We start from the raw sequence: 16,978 nt of genomic DNA on the forward strand, positions 1-16,978 counted from the left end.
CCGGACCGAACTTAATAGGACGGAACTGGCTGAAAGACCTAAACTTAGATTGGATGAAAATTTTCCAGAGTGGAAGCGGGCAGTTGAGTGAAGTACTCCAAAAATACCTGGAGGTCTTCCAAGAAGGTTTGGGGGAAATTATAGGCGCCAAAGCAACTTTGCACGTGGACCCAGAAGCCCTTCCGAAATTTTGTAAGGCCAGGCCGGTACCTTTTGCATTAAGGAAGAAAGTAGATGTCGAAATGGAAAGGTTACGTCGCGACGGCATTATCAGACCAGTACAGTTCTCTGAATGGGCAGCGCCGGTGGTACCAATTTTGAAGCCAGATGGCTCGATACATCTCTGTGGAGATTTCAAACAGACGGTAAACAAATACACACGGCTGGACAAATACCCGATCCTGAAAATGGACGACCTATATGCCAAATTGGCAGGTGGGCTTTTGTTCACGAAACTGGACATGAGCCACGCCTACCTGCAGTTAAAACTGGACAAGGACTCTCAGAAGTTCACTACGATCAACACCCTGAAGGAACTTTTTCGTTCTACTAGGCTACCCTTCGGAGTGTCATCAGCCTGCGCTATATTCCAGCGTACGATGGAAAATATTCTGCAGGGACTACCGCAGGTGTCGATTTATTTGGACGATGTCTTAATCACGGGCAGGATAAACAGGGAACACTTAAGGAACCTGGAGGAAGTGCTCAGGCGTTTCGCAAAGGCAGGCGTACGGCTGAAAAGAGAAAAATGTGTTTTTCTGGCCCCACAAGTGACGTACCTGGGATATAAAGTAGACGAGTCGGGCTTACACCCATTGGAAGACCGAGTAAGGGCAATAAAAGAAGCCCCAGCTCCCACCACGGTCCAGGAGCTATGATCATTTCTAGGATTGGTAACATATTATGGCAAATTTATTGAAAATAGGGCATCCATCTTAGAACCCCTCCACCAGCTACTAAAAAAGGGACAAGAATGGAAATGGTCCGCCCGCCAAAACTGAGCATTTCAGGACATTAAGGAACAGCTGTCATCCGAAAATGTCCTAGAGCATTATGACCCAAGGAAGGAGTTGGTGGTCATGTGTGACGCATCACCTTATGGGTAGGAGCCGTCTTAGCCCATAGAGGAAGGAATGGGGAAGAACGGCCAATAGCCTATGCTTCGAGGACCTTGGCGATGGCTGAGAGAAAGTACGCCCAAATCGAGAAGGAAGGACTGGCGGTGATATTTGCAGTAAAAAAAATTCACCAGTATCTGTACGGGCGGAAATTTACCATAGTGACGGACCATAAGCTGTTATTAGGGTTATTAAAAGAAGACAAGCCAATACCCCCGATTGCATCAGCTAGAATCCAACGCTGGACGTTGTTACTGACGGCGTATAGATACATTCTGGAGCACAGACCAGGATCGCGAGTAGCAAATGCAGATGCTTTGAGCAGACTTCCCCTCCCAGACACCCCGCCGCTAATACCGAAAGTAGAAGAGACAGTAATGACTCGAAATTTTTTGGACACTCTACCAGTGGACGCACAACACATTCGGGTGTGGACGCAAAAAGACCCAGTTTTAGCCAAGATGAAGCATTTACTGCTAACGGGAACTGGAGAGACCAGCGGAGCCCCAGATGCACCCATACTGGAGCAGAAGGGACCAAATAACCGTAGAAGACCGTATCCTATTATGGGGAGCCCGGGTAATAGTCCCAGCTCAGGGCCGTCGGGCAATCTTAACCGAGTTACATCGCGGACACCCAGGGGTGTCTAAAATGAAGATGCTAGCTCGAAGCTACGTTTGGTGGCCAGGATTGGACACAGACATAGCAGCCTTGGTACGTCGGTGCCAGGAGTGCCAACAGGGGTAAAGAGTGCCACCAGCTGCGCCATTGCACCGGTGGGAATGGCCAGGCAGACCGTGGACCCGCCTGCATATTGACCACGCCGGCCCTTTCATGGGCTCAATGTTTTTGGTGATAGTGGATGCCCACTTCAAATGGTTGGACGTCCACCGGGTAAACGCGGCAAGCACAGCATCGACAATTGAAAAGCTCAGGGCCTCGTTTGCAACACATGGACTTCCGGAGGTATTGGTGTCGGACAACGGAACGGCATTCACAAGTGGGGAATTTGGAAAATTCCTAAAGGGAAACTGAGTCCGCCACATCAAAACGGCCCCTTACCATCCAGCGTCCAACAGCCTGGCAGAGAGAGCGATCCAGACACGAAAAGTGGGACTCAAGAAGCAGCCGGCAGCGTCAATGGACACAAAGCTCTCCCGCTGGCTGTTTGATTACAGGACAACACCGCATTCCACAACGGGCATACCGCCAGCTGAACTCTTAATGGGAAGGCGGCTGCGAACGAGGCTGAGTCTCCTTTTCCCAAATTTAACGGGGAAAGTGGAGAAACAACAGGAGGTCCAACGCAGGGGGCATGATGATAGTCGGCAGCAGAGACATTTCCAGGTGGGGGCACCGGTTTGGGTCAAGAATTATGGGAATGGACCAATGTGGGTCAAAGGCACGGTCGAGTCCCAAACAGGGCCCATATCATACAAAGTTTCGATAGGAGGTAAGGTGCTGAAGAAACACCTAGACCAAATAAGGGCAGCGGAACCACACTTTGAGGCAGTCGAAGCAGGACCGCCTCAAGCTGGGATAGCTCAGACGGGAAAGATACCCACACCCCAGCCCTGAGCAATTTATCCAGACCCCGTCATCCAGTCGTCAGAGTCGGAGATGGACACGTTCGACGAGGCCGCCGCGACACTTCTCCCCGAGGAGGAGGAAGTACAACTTCCAAGGAGGTCAGCATGGAAAAGACGGGCACCTATAAGGTACACCCACCACGTCGGAGAACGACCCGGCGGACGACACAGAGGTGACAGACCCGGACAGGAGGAGCAGGAAGCTCAGAGGAATGCCAGCTGGCAGGAATTCCTCAGACCTTGCGGGGGGAGGGGTGTAATGACCTCCAATTGGCATTATTGGTTGGCCAATTGGAGTATGAGCTCCCTCAATGATAGCTCATTGAGGGGCCACATATAAGCACCTGTGTAGGAGTCTTAAGTTGACTGGAATGCGAGCAGCACTGTTTGGAGCTACTCTGGTATAAAAGTTATTGCAAATAAATATTGGTGTGGTGACGGAACCCCTGCCTCCTGTGGATTATTACAGGGCCACATGATCAATATCCTACTCCATTGACTAAAGTTTCATCTTGCGGTAATTTTCTTTCAACGTCATTGTGATCTAAAATAAAATCTGCGATCGTAGAGTTAGATTCCATCCTTGTCCATACTGGTGGTTTAACCCTAATTGCTACAAGGGCTTTGTATCATAGGGTCTATTTCCCTTTGCCAGCTTTTTTAAGCTGGAAAGAAGCTCTGATAGCTTTGCACTGGCATGTCCTGCAGGCAACCAATCTACTACTTCCTCCCGGAATGGTCCTCATTTAATATTCATGGCATGCTCCCAGCCTGTGGGCAACCCTCAGGGGTTTTGTCAGTAGGATGAGGGTCAATTTGTGATCACTGCTGCCACATTTGAAGGAGGGATATATTTGTGGCAAGCAAACGTTGCACAGAGCCAGCGGTAATTGGCAGGCAACGGAGCAGCTGCAGGTAAGAGAGCCCCCAAATTGTTCGAGGGATGTTTTTCAGGAAGTGAGGCAAAAGGCCGTGAGTTTGGCATACCCATTAGAGAGTGGTGTAGGCTGCATGTGGGAAGGTAGAGCAAAGTGGGAATGCTGTAACAAGCACCTCTGGTACAGGTGAAGCTAAAGGTGTTTGCCAGTTTTGGAAGATATGCTAATATAAAACGTATGCAGCATTTCCTGACAACCAGACCAGGCAAATCTGTCCAGCATTCTCAAAGACAAAATAAATAGGGAAAGGAAGGATGCAAGAAAAGGTTTTAACAAATTGAAAGCAGTTTCCAGTGGCGTTCCACAGGGCTCAATGTTGCGTACGGTGAAAGTTAGAATTTCAGATATATATTGCCATATCTGCCGCAGTAATGATTTTAAAAGCCTCGTGGATGTGACTGCTGCAGTAACATATACATTTTTAAATCCTGGTTTAAAAGACAGACACTCTTGGCTGCAGAAGATAATTAAGATTTCATAAAAGTAAAATCATAATTCATTCCAACCATGTATATTATCTATCTAAATGGGGCTAATGGAAATTTGTTTATTGAAAGAAGGTTCCTTGGGGAATATATGCGCTTATGCCTTAGTAAGATGGTCATAACCCATTTAGTGGAATGAAGATGATGTAATTGATGGGAGGAGCCAGGGCTGTACCAGGTCTGTAGCAGGCAGGCGGAGTTAGTTTTTGCCTGAAAGGTGAGGTGAGAAGCAGTTTCTGCCGAAGGTAGTCAGAGATTCTGCATTATCTATTAGGATGGGAGTCTCTCTCTTCAAGCAGTGTATTAAAATATCTCTCTTCAAATGTTTGGCAAGTAATCGTGTTTTCTACTTGTATTTAAAAGTGTTTTTTGACCTGTGATGTGTTTTGCTTGATTGGAGATAAAGAAGATAGCAGTTAGGATGTTAAAGTGTTTCAATTTATTGTTAAGCATTGTTGAACTGGTAATTGTATGCTATTTATTTTATGAAGTTAACATTACTTTAATGCTGTGAAGTTTGTTTCAATAAACCCGTATCCAGGAAATCCTGGAATTCACTCCCTAGCAGCACTGTGGGTGTACCTGCACCATATGGACTGCAGAGGTTCAAGAAGGCAGCTCACCAACACTTTCTGAAGGGCAACTAAGGATGGGAAATTAATGTTGCCCTGGCTAGTGATGCCCACGTCCCATAAATGAATGAAAGAAAAAGGTTTTATCGTAACTTTTGACCTACTTCATAGCTTACGTTAAACACCCATGTTGTAGTTGAAAGGAGGACCACTGTTGCAATCACACCTGTGACCAACTGTGTCCAGAAGGCATTCTTACAATAAGGCCTAGGTGCATGACACATAGTAGCTCCCTCGCATGCTTGCTAGGTTTCAGGATTGGAAACCGGGCATTGTGCTGCTATCGTAACTTCCAACACCTCAAATCCGCCTTTCTACTCGGGTGACGGGTAAAGGAGAAAGCAAGCTTGCATGTGAGCATTGATTTGTGATGGCGACCAATGCTCAAGTGGAACTTCTCAGTTCACAAATGCCTCGGTGTTGTGCATGGACTTTGGGAAATTCTGCAATATTAAGGAATTGCAATGCAATCTCCCTCCACTGGGAATGTCTCTGGAACAAAGGTATGCAACATATTTCTGGGTGACTGTCGGGTCATTATAGCCCCTTAGAAAATCCTTGAGCGAAAGTCACAGGCAGTTATGGTTTATTTAGATTGCTCCCCATGCTTTAAGTGATGGGCAAGGTTTGCCTGGGATTTTCTTCAAAATGTCACATTTCTTTGTCCATTTGTCACTTAGCTGGTTGGGGGCGCACTCTGCGAGTTGATATTGTCTCCTGAAGAAACAAGAATGAAAGGCCTCATAATCTTCAAGTGTCCTTCCTTTGTACTTTCTGTGTGCAGGTGATGTAGTATTTGTAAAATGTACTAGTTAACAGTAATATAATTAAACTGACTACAAAATGTACCTGACTACCCAATGTCCCTTTCCCAACGCCCCACTTCCAACTCGCCCCACTCACTCGCAATCACACAGATGCACACAACACAGCGGGGAAGAGTGGTGGAGAAGGAAGAAAAGAATAAAATAAAAGGACAAAATATCTCTGATGAAAGAGGACGGCTTCCAGCTGAAGGTGGGATTCTCCGTTGCCCAACGCCGAAATGGTATTCGACGATAGGGCGAGGAATCCCCGTTTGCGAGCGAATTGGGGCCAGTGCCATTTTTCGGATGCTCCGCCCCCTCCAAATTAGCATCATCGAGGCGCGAGCCGCACGCTGTTGCGATGACATCAGCGAGTCGCGTTTAGGCGCTCCCCTGATGCTCTACCCCCGATGGGCCGCGTAACCGACCTCGCGAGTCACGTGTGATCTGAATTCTCGTAAACCCAGCGTAGCGGCTGCGGACTGTGTCCAGCGCCGCCACAGTCGGGCGGGAGTCGTGCTGCTGGCAGGGGGAGCTTCAGCGAGGGCTGGGGGGGACTGGTGGGGGTTTCCAGGGGGTGGCGCGGGGGTGTCCAGGGTGACAGTATTTGGCCGACTGGGACCACCTGTGGCCGGGCCATGTGTACGGCATGCCCGCTGCAGGTCATCGGCACGCGCATATGCTGCCATGGACTTGCCAATTCTCTGGCTATTTGTGCCGGGAGTTTTACGTGGCACGGCTGCTAGATCCCCACCGGGGGGAGGGGGGTGGTTTCTGTGCGGGAACGGCGCTGTCTTTTTCATGTAAAGCTAGACATCACCTCCGGACATAGCCTCAAAATCGGAGAATCCAGCCCGAAGTCTTTCAGGAGTTCAAGCTTTCATTTTAATGCTTCTTCCTTCTAGGTATGAGATGGTTTCCCCTGGCAAGGCTGTCTACTTTCTCTGTAGATTCAAGAGCATTTCAAATATATAGTAAAGATGTGCCAGGCACTCGCTGGTTTTAGAAGAATAAAGCAGTTCTATACTTCATTAGCGAGAGAGGGAGAGAGAGAGTCACTTATTCATTCAAGGTACAGTCGCTACTGCCCAGCTCTCAGAAGCATCATGCAGGAAATAATCATCACTGACTGTTGTCAGCTAGAACACTGCCCCTGGCTAACCCTTAGGTTGCCAGCCAGCCAATCGAACTGTCTTCCTGCAAAGCTGGTTCTTAAGATGCATTTAGCGCTGACGGGTCTGTTTTCCCCTCTCCAAAATACAAAACCTGGAACACACTGTCCTGACTAGCATGTTGCTACAGCTGGAGTACACTGCTTAAAGGCCCATTCCGAATATGGGTCCACAGACAAAAAATAATAAAATAAAATAACATTTAAACACAGGATAAATTACATTAGCAAAAAGCTTAATAGTTAAAAGGAAAAAACTTTAACTTATACCATCACCTGCCACTATATATTTCAATTAATCAAACTATTAAAATTTCAAGACCACTTACCGATAAGTTTGTAATCAGATTTACTTGCTTTCTCTATGAAGAATAGTTAGAGAGGATCTTTCCAGAGTCAACGGGAGAGCTGTCTTGTCAGACAAATCCAAGTACTATTGCAAATTGCAAAGCTACAGACAGACCCGGCTTCACCATCTAATTACACCATTAGGCCCTTCGTTCGTCTACCCCCACTAAGAAGTCCCATTGCATGCTAAGCTAGGACAATCCCTCATACATCATCAACACTCCAGGGATCCTCCACAATCAAAACAATGTTCCATTAACCATCTCTCTCTGTAAATAAGTACATGGTTAAAACCAATGAGTACCCCAACTTTATGACCCCTTATTCACACCTTTAACAGACATACAGCTGTATGTATTTGAACCCAAGGTTTTTAATAACATACTATTCTTTTTATTTGTTATTAAATATCACAATTTCACATTCATCACATAAATAGCTAAATATAGATATGAGCACAAATCTCACAGGCTGGCAATGAATGAGATGGTCAGTCAGGGGACTCCAAGTAAGGACTGGACAGAGGGGTTGATTAACCATCTAGAATCAGGCTCCATGAACCAATTAGCTATAAATAAAGACATGGAAGATTTCAACTTACAGACGCCACTATTTTATCTTCCTTTGCACCAGTGTTGAGTCAGTAATGTCCTTCATAAAGTCAAATACAAGAAATCATGTTCAGACAAACCTTTCAATGTCTTTCAGCCTTCAGTTGAAGCAACTGATTGACCATTGATAACATTGTCCACACATCATTCACAAAATGCCACCTTGCACTGGGATATACCAGTTGTTCAACCGGGCCTCACTTTGACGTAAGTGTTGGTCAAAAGCCCTTTTTTAAATTTCATAGAATCATAGAATTTAGCCATCGAGTCTGGACCAGCCCTCAGGAAGAGCACGCTACCTAAACCCACACCTCCACCCTTTCCCTGCAACCCCACCTAGCCCAACCTTTTTGGACACTAAACCATGGCCAAATTACCTAACCTGCACATCTTTGGACTTGTGGGAGGAAACCGGAGCACCCGGAGGAAACCCACGCAGACACGGGGAGAATGTGCAGACTCCGCACAGACAGTGACCCAAGCCGGGAATCGAACCTGGGACCCTGGAGCTGTGAAGCAACTGTGCTAACCATTGTGCTACCGTGCTGCCCAGTGCCAACTCAAACTCATTGGGAGAGTGAGTTAGAATGTAAAAACATGTCCTCATATGGATACAACCCTGTGAACATGGCCAATGGGCAATGGTGACGGGGTAATTTGCCTATTTCTCCAAGTCCCTGTCATAATATACACCAGTATATCATGGTGCAGACACACACTGATGGACACACAGTGGGACCAATCAACATACACAACACCGCAGCCAATCACCAGTTAGAGCACACGCACTATAAAGACAGGGTGCATCAGAGTTTCCGCTCATTCAAGTAGCAGCTTGCTAGGAGCACAGAGCTCACAGCCTGCAACACAGACATTCACCATGTGCTGAGTGCATCAACTGGTTAGGACAAGGCAAAGGTCATCAGTTAATGCTAGTATCGTATTTACCCACCGTTGAAGTATGTTTAAATAGTTAACCTTTTAATAAAATAGTGTTGCACTCCTTCAAGTGTTGGTGACCTGTATGTGATCCAGAACACCCAACTCAGCAGTCCCCTTTTCTTGGAGAAAGATCATTCCAAAGCTACAATGTCCTTTGAAACAATGCTTGTTTTTCTTGGGTTTAGAGCAGTGAAGAGCTGTATACTCCAGAACATCAGTGATGCCGGAAACCATTTATCAGGATTCACTCAGGCTTGGTGCCAAAGACAGGGGAAGTAATCAGCCCTGTTGGAGCCCACAGATGGAGCTGAATAAAATTCGTACTGAGCTCTGTATGCTGTTGGAGCCAAGGCTTTTATACAAGTGCTTGTCAGGAGAAAGGCTGTGGGAGATGAACCAGTCCCATTGCATCCACATGTTATGGGCCAGGGTTTAAAGGACTCCAAAGTGTATCATGGAGTTCACCTGACTTACAACTTTTAATAGATTGTGGTTATGGGGAGCACATGGCCCACTCTACAGGAGTGGTGCAGCAGAAATCTAAAAGTATTTTTTACAACAAAACAATGTTTATTCTATGAACTCAGTTAACCGTTTTAAAACATACAGTGAACATCTTAGCAACCATTAATTCAAATACAACCCCCAAAGAATACAACACTAAGTAATCCTAAACTTTCCTTTTAACATCCATAAGACAAAAAGAACCCTTTGTACAGAAAGACATCAGGTTTAATTTCACTGCTGAGAAGTTACCACGTTGACATCACCAAATGGACATTCATAAGCTTGCAGAGATTCATACGCATCTTGCTGTGACTGTAGTGTCTCCAAAATTAAAACGAAACTAAACACACCCTGTAGCTGCAAGCCCAAAGCGAAAGTAAAAGCAAACAGACAGCCCAGCTCCACCCACATTCTGACATCACTGCAGTAATAAACACCCAATTCTTAAAGGTACACCCACTACAGTTATTCTGTTAAAAAGACCCATTTCTTAAAGGTACTCTCACATGACACAAGTAGGAGGGGGTAAATATCTACTTGGATTGAGTGGTTCTGGCTAAGATGGATAATCTTTGCTCAGCCTCTAGACTATCACAACCGATGGTACTGGAGATCTACATATGATGTTCATTAGCTGAATAGTTGAACCCGCACCAACCTCACAGTGAAGTGGCCAGTCAGGGAATCCAAGGCGGACCTGAGAATGAGGCCTTATTCACCATCAAGTTCCAGCCATCCAACTGTGCAGCAGGATTACTGAGTCTGTAATGTCCTTCCCTAATTACAATAAAAGATAGCCATGTTTAGACAAACCTTTCATTGTCTGCAACTTGCCACTGAAGAGGGACTCTCCGTCGGCGTGATCCTCCGCGTCGCCGGCAGCGCACTCCCCCTCGCGGATTTTCCAACGGCGTGGGGGTGGCCACAATAGGAAACCCCATTGGCCGGCTGCTGGGACGGAGGATCCCGCTGCCGGCGGGAGCATGCCTCACCAGAAAACGGGTCTGGGCGGAGAATCCTATTGTTCGTGCTCCCTTCACAAAATAAACTTATTCAGATCTTTACACTGACCAATTCACTCCTAGATAGCTGAGCGAATGAGTAACGATTTGATTTATTTCAGGAAAACTGCTGATGCAGCCTCCCTGACTTAAAACAAATTTATTGTGGTGCCTGATCCGATCATGAAGCTCATTGTGAGGGTCAGGCTTGCTCTCTGATGACACAGTTTGTCTCAAACCAGATCAGCTTGATGTAAGTGTGGGGGGCAAATACCCTTGTGTTTATTTAAAAACAGAAAATTCTGGAAGAGCTCAGCAGCTGTGGAGGGAGAAACGGAGTTAGTGTTTCCAGTCTGTATGACTGCTTCAAAGCTCTGAAGAGTGATACAAACTCAAAACATTAACTCTGTTCCTCTCCTTTTTTAATTCGAATTTCCAGCATCCGCAGTATTTTCCTTTTTATATAAGCGCTTTTGTTTCATTTGAGTCACAACGAACGAATGAGCTGCAATGTGCTTATACCCAGCGACCATGGCTGGTGAACGAAGACAATGCAATTGTTTACCTTCTCAGTATCTCTTCTTAGTGACGGATGATCCCAATGCTTCAATATCCTTTGAAACAGAGGTTTTCTTTGGATTGAAACAATGTAGAGATGGACACTCCAGGTCATCATTGGGCTGGATCCCATTGATCAGGATCCAATGATGAGCCAGAGGTTGGGGATTTAATCAGTGCTGTTCAGGGTTTTAGATGGATCTGAATCAAATTCTTGCTGAGCTACATGTATTGTTAGAGCAGAGACTTTACAACAGGTTCTTGCCAAGAGAAAGGGTTTGGGAAATGAGCCGGTTCCATTAACCTCTCTTCTGTCCATGCGGATTGCAATGTGCCAATAGCTACTTGGAAGAGATTCAAGCAAATATTGATCGTTTTGTCCAACCTTTGTCATATCTCAAAATCATGGGCGATCAATCAATAATTTAAGTAGCTATATGTAGTTACGAGCACAAACCTTGCAGGTTGACAATCAACGAGGTGTTCAGTCAGGCACTGCGAGGAGGGACTGGAGATTGGTGTTGACTAGCCATCAGAAATCAGGCTCCCGAAACTGACGATGTAGGTGCAATGACATGGAAAATTTACACTAGTCGATAGACACCACTGTTTCACCTTCTGGTGCGTCAGTTACACAGGGACTGGAATGCCCTTCACAAGTTACAATACAGGATCAGCAATCGTGTTTAGAGAGACTTATTAATGCCATTCAACCTGCCACTGAAGCAATTGATTGGCCATTGTTATCATTGTCCACATTGCCATTCGCAAAATTCAGATCATCTATCCGACCACATCCACTCCGAGATAGATCAGCCGGTCAAGTCAACTCATTTAACGTCACTGAAAATGGTTGTGCAGCATCTTGTGTCCAGTTTAAAAACCGATTGTGATGCCTGATCTCATTGTGATGCCCTTTGTGAGAAGGGCGATGGCACTATGATGCCACACTTCTTTCATCCGGGCCAAATGTGATTGCCAAAAGGTTGGGCAAAAACCTTTTGCCTTTCAGTGAGGTCTCAATGACATAGAATGAACTGGAATGTAAAAACAGGTTCCCTTGTTGTGGCGATTGTTCCTTTAAGGGCAACACAGCAGAGTAAGGGTCAGCTTTCCTGGGTGACCAATCAGGATGCAAGAGGGTAGGATCTCTCCAGGGTGAGAGGCGCCGAGACAGACATTTTGGGAGCTAGCTACAGCCGTGAGGCTGCTGTACAATTCTTATTGATAAATACCTTGCGTGTTCATTAATGAAGTCTTGAAAGTTCATCTTTGCTTGTGTGGTTAACAACCCAGTGAACATGGCTGGTAGGCAGCATTGATGTGATATTTACCTGATACCCGTACCTCCTTTTCTTGGAGAAGGATGTCCAAACCTACAATATCCCTTGGTTTTGGAGCAATGTAGAGATTCACACTCCAGAACATCAGTGGTACCAGATATCATAGATCGGAGCCAAGGTTTTTCAACAAGTGTTTGGCAAGAGGAAGGCTGTTGTATATGAACCAGTTCCATTAAGCTGTATCCTGTGCAGGCAAGTAACAGCGGGATGAATATCTATCTGGCTCTTCAGAGTGGTTACCGGAAAGATGATTAATTTGTGCCCCACCTCGAGAATTTCACAAACAATGTCATAGGAGACCTAAAATTATGTTAATTATTTGAATATAGTTACAAGCATCAATGTCATAGTGAAATGGTCAGTCAGAGATCTGGGACCTGAGTGTGGGGTGATCCAATTTCTACTTGGGACCTTAGACAAGCAAATATTGATAATTTGTGCCCAATGTTTACAATATCCCAACATCATGGGAAATCTACCTATCATCTTAAGTAGCTGAACATGTTTGCAAGCACAAAGCTCACATTCTGACAATGAGACGCCCAGTCAGGACTCCAAGACGGGACTGGACAGTGGAGTTGATTAACCGCCAGAATTCAGGCTCCAAGGACCAAATACCTATGAGTAGTGACATGGAGAATTTATGCTTGTCAAGACATCACTATTCAACCTTCCTGTGCACCAGTATTATTGAGGCTGGTAATGTCCTTCACAAATTAAAATACACGATAACGAACCATGTTGAGACACATCTTTCATTGTCTTTCGACGTTCTATTGAAGCAACTGATTTGCCATTGTTCCAATTGTTCACACTCCATCCGCAGAATTCAGGATCATCTATACGACCACATCCACTCCGAGATAGAAATGCCACTTAAGTCAGCTCGTTTTCCTTCACTGTAACTGGTTGTGCAGCATCAAACTTAGCCAGTTTAAAAATCGACTGTGATGTCTGATCTCATTGTGATGCTCGTTGTGAGAGTGAGACTTTCACTGTGTTGTCACCCTTCATTTAACCAGGTCTCTCTCACCTAAATGGAAGAGTTGGACATAAACCCTTGAGCTTCATTTCAGTCTCAATGACAGAATGATCTAGATTGTAAAACATGTTCCCGTTTGGTTCCAGCCCAGTGAACATGGATGGTGGGCAACAGTGATGTGGTTGTTTGCCTCATTCTCCGTGCCTTGTTTTTTGGAGAAGGCTGATTCCAAAGCTGCAATGTCCTTTGAAACAAGGCTTGTTTCCTTCCTTAGGGGTCTGGAGCAGTGCTGAGCTGCAAACTCCACGTCATCAGTATCATTGATCAAGATCCACTGAGGCTTGGTGCCAATTGTAGGGGACGTAATCAGTTGTGTTGGCGGCCTTAGATGGAGCTGAATCAAATTCTTGCTGGGCTCCATGTGTTCTTGGAGCCAAGGTTTTTCAACATGTCTTTGGCAAGTTAAAGGCTGTGGCAGATGAACCAGTAAGTGTATTCTGTGCATGCAAGCTGCAGAGGGTAAATATCTACCTGGAACTTTAGAGTGGTCCTCCGAAAGATGGATAACGTTTGCCTAACCCTGAGAATATCCCAAACAATGCCACAGGAGATCTACAAATGATGTGAATTATCTGAATATAGTTACAAGCACCAACCTCACAGTGAAGTGTTCAGAAATTCCAAGGAGGGACTAGAGAATGGGGTTGATCACCATCAGAAATCAGGCTCCAGCCACCCAACTGTGTAGCAGTATTACTGGAGTCTGTAATTCCATCACCAATTATAATACAAGTTAACCATGTTGAGATGAACATTTCATTGTCCAAAACCTTCCATTGAATTGACCGTTTGATGCCATTACTATTGTTCGAGCTCCCTTCACAAAATAGACTAATTCAGATCATTTGGTTGACCACATATACTCGTAGATAACTGAGCCACTGAGTAACGGTATACGCAGTTTCACTTCTTTCACTGAAGACCACAAGACATAGGAGCCGAATTAGGCCACTTGGCCCATCGAGTCTGCTCCTCCATTCAATCATGGCTGATATTTTCTCATCCCCATTCTCCTGCCTTCTATCCATAACCCCTGATTAATCAATGAAGAGAGATACAAACTCAAAACTTTCTCCCTCTATGGCTGCTGCCTGACCAGCTGAGTTTTTCCTGCATTTCCAATTTCCAGCACCTGCAGTACTTTGCTGTTATATAAGCCCTTTGGGCCACAATGGCAGAATGAGCTAGAATGTCAAAACAGGTTCCCATGTGGTTATAACCCAGTAACCATGGTGAGTAACAAAGGCAATGGGATTGTTTTGCCTTCTCTGTGTCTCCCCTTAGTGACGGATGTTCCCAATATTTCAATGTCCTTTGAAATATGGAATTCAAAATTCACATCATCTAGTCGATCGCATCCACTATGAGATAGATCAGCCAGCTGGTCAGATCATTTTCCTTCACTGAAACTGGTCCCCACAGATTTACCCAGTTTAAAAACCGATTGTGATGTCTGATCTCATTGTGAGAGAGTGAGGCTCGCACTGTAATGTTGCACTTCCTTCAACTGGGCCAAACTTCAATGAAAGCGTTGGACACAAAGCATTGGGTTTATTGCGGTCTCACTGACATAATGAGCCAGAATGTAAAAACAGCTTCCTGTGTGGTTACAACCCAGTGAACATTGGGATTGTTTGGCTAATTCTCTGTGTCTTTTTTTCTTGTTAAAAGGATGATTCCAAAGCTACAATGTCCTCTGAAACAAGACTATTTTCCTTTGATTTGGAGCAGTGATGCCAGATACCATTGATCAGCATCCACTCAGGCTTGGTCCCAATGGTAGGGGAGGTAATCAGTTCTTTTGGGCGTCTTAGATGCAGCGGATTAAACTCTTCCTGGTCTCTATTTGATGTTGGAATGTTTGGCATGGGAACGGCTGTGGTAGATCAATCAGTTATATTATGCTATATTCTGTGAATGCAAGTGTGTGTGTGTATGTGTTTGGGCGGGCGGGGGGGCGGGGGGGGGGGGGGGGCGGGGGTGGTGATAAGTATCTGCCTGGATCTATAGAGCAGTTCAATAAAGATGGATCGTTATTTTGCCAACCTCTGGACGATCACAACTGATGGCATGGGAGATCTACGTATGTTAATTAGCTGAATAGACGAACAAGCACCAACCTCACAGTCAGGGGGTCAGTCAGGAATCCAAGGCGGGCTCTGAGAATGGTTCTGCATCAAGCTCCAGCCACCGGACAGTGCAGCAGTATCACTGAGTCTGTAATGTTCTTCACTAATTACAATGCAAGGCTTTCCATTGAATTGCCCGGTTGATGCCTTTACTCTTGTCCACACTCCCTTCACAAAATAAACTTATTCAGATCTTCGAGCCAACCACATTCACGCCTAGATAGCTGAGCCAATGCATAACAGTCTATGCAGTTTGATTTCTTTCAGAGAAACTGTTTGTGCAGCCTCCCTCCCTCAAATCAAATTTATTGTGATGTCTGATCTGATCGCGAAGCTCATTGTGAGGGTGAGGCTTGCTCTGTGATGTCACAGTTTGACGTAGCCAGCTCAGGGCCTCACCTTGATGGAAGTGTTGGACAAATACCCTTTATATGGTTTTATACGGTTTCTCAATGGCAGAATGAGCTAGAATATAAAAACAGGTTACATTCCTGTGAACATGGCGGGTGGATACTAGTGATGGGATTATTTGCCATCTCGGTGTCTCCATTTTTAGTGATGAGTGATTCCAATACTCCAGTGTCCTTTGAAACAGTGAATTGTCTTTTCTTGGGATTGGAACAATGTAGAGACGGACATTCCAGGTCATCATTGGGCTGGATGGCATTGACCAGGATCCGATGTTGGCTTTGAGCCAAAGTTAGGGGAGCCAATAAGAGCTGTTTGGGGTTTTAGACAGCTTTGAATTCATTTCTTTCTGGGCTCTACATGTATTGTTGGAGCTGAGGATTCAAGACAGGTTCTTGCCAAGTGAAAGGTTTTAGGAGATGAATAAGTCCCATTAAGCTCTGTTCTGTCCAAGGAGAAATGTCTACCTGGGACTTTGGAGCAGTTCTAGCAAACTATGATGATATTTGTCCAGCCCCTACAATATCTCCAACAAAGCCATGGGAGATCTACCAATGATTTTAAGCAGTTAAATGTAATGACGAGCACAAACCTTACAATCTGGCAGTGAGACATTAATTCAGGGAGTCCAAGGAGGGACTGGAGAGTAGGGCTAATTAACCATCAGAAATCAGGTTCCATGGGCCCAAATACCTCTGAGCCATGACAAATGAAATTTACTCTTAGCAAATAAAACTTATCCACTCTACTGTGCAGCTGTAATACTGAGACTGCAATGCCTTAACCAAATCACAATGCAAGTTGACCATGTTCAGACAAACCTTTGAATGTCCTCAACCTTCCTTTGAGTCTGCCGGTTGATGATGTTATCATTGATCACACTTCCCTTCCCAAGGTGCAGATCGTCTGGTTGACCACATCAGCTCCTGAGTAGGTCCGTCGGTGAAGTAAGCCATTGCAACTCAAATTCTTTCACTGAAACTGCCTGCTTCAATTTATCTAGTTTAAAAATCTATTGTGATGTTTGGTCTCACTGTGATATGCATCGTGAGGTTGACTCTTGCACTGTGATCTCAGCGTTAGCCCCCTCAGTTAAGGTAACAGTACAATAACTTGCCTGCTTGAATATGATAATAGCTTTTCCACAAATCATGCCTGAGAGGACAGGGAGCACAGGCAATGGGCTGAGATTTGCCTCCCGCCATTGAAATTAAGTTGTTGTCATTCATCAGCCAGCCATTTATCTCCTTGAGCATATCTCAATGTTCTTTTCATAGATTCATAGAATTTACAGTGCAGAAGGAGACCATTCGGCCCATCGAGTCTGCACCGGCTCTTGGAAAGAGCACC

The 16,978-nt window shown here is 45.3% G+C and overlaps 1 long non-coding RNA gene across 1 annotated transcript; it reads right to left on the minus strand.

The window, feature by feature from the left end:
- Positions 1–5,331: 5,331 nt before the first annotated feature.
- Positions 5,332–16,556, minus strand: LOC140430094 (uncharacterized). The gene is made up of 2 exons (XR_011949324.1): positions 16,450–16,556; positions 5,332–5,479 (listed from the first exon to the last, which is right to left on the minus strand). It is a non-coding gene; the product is annotated as an uncharacterized lncRNA (long non-coding RNA).
- Between the last annotated feature and the right edge of the window lie 422 nt (positions 16,557–16,978).

This window comes from Scyliorhinus torazame, chromosome 9 (genome assembly GCF_047496885.1).
Source record: "Scyliorhinus torazame isolate Kashiwa2021f chromosome 9, sScyTor2.1, whole genome shotgun sequence".
In the NCBI taxonomy this organism is placed as follows: domain Eukaryota; kingdom Metazoa; phylum Chordata; class Chondrichthyes; order Carcharhiniformes; family Scyliorhinidae; genus Scyliorhinus; species Scyliorhinus torazame.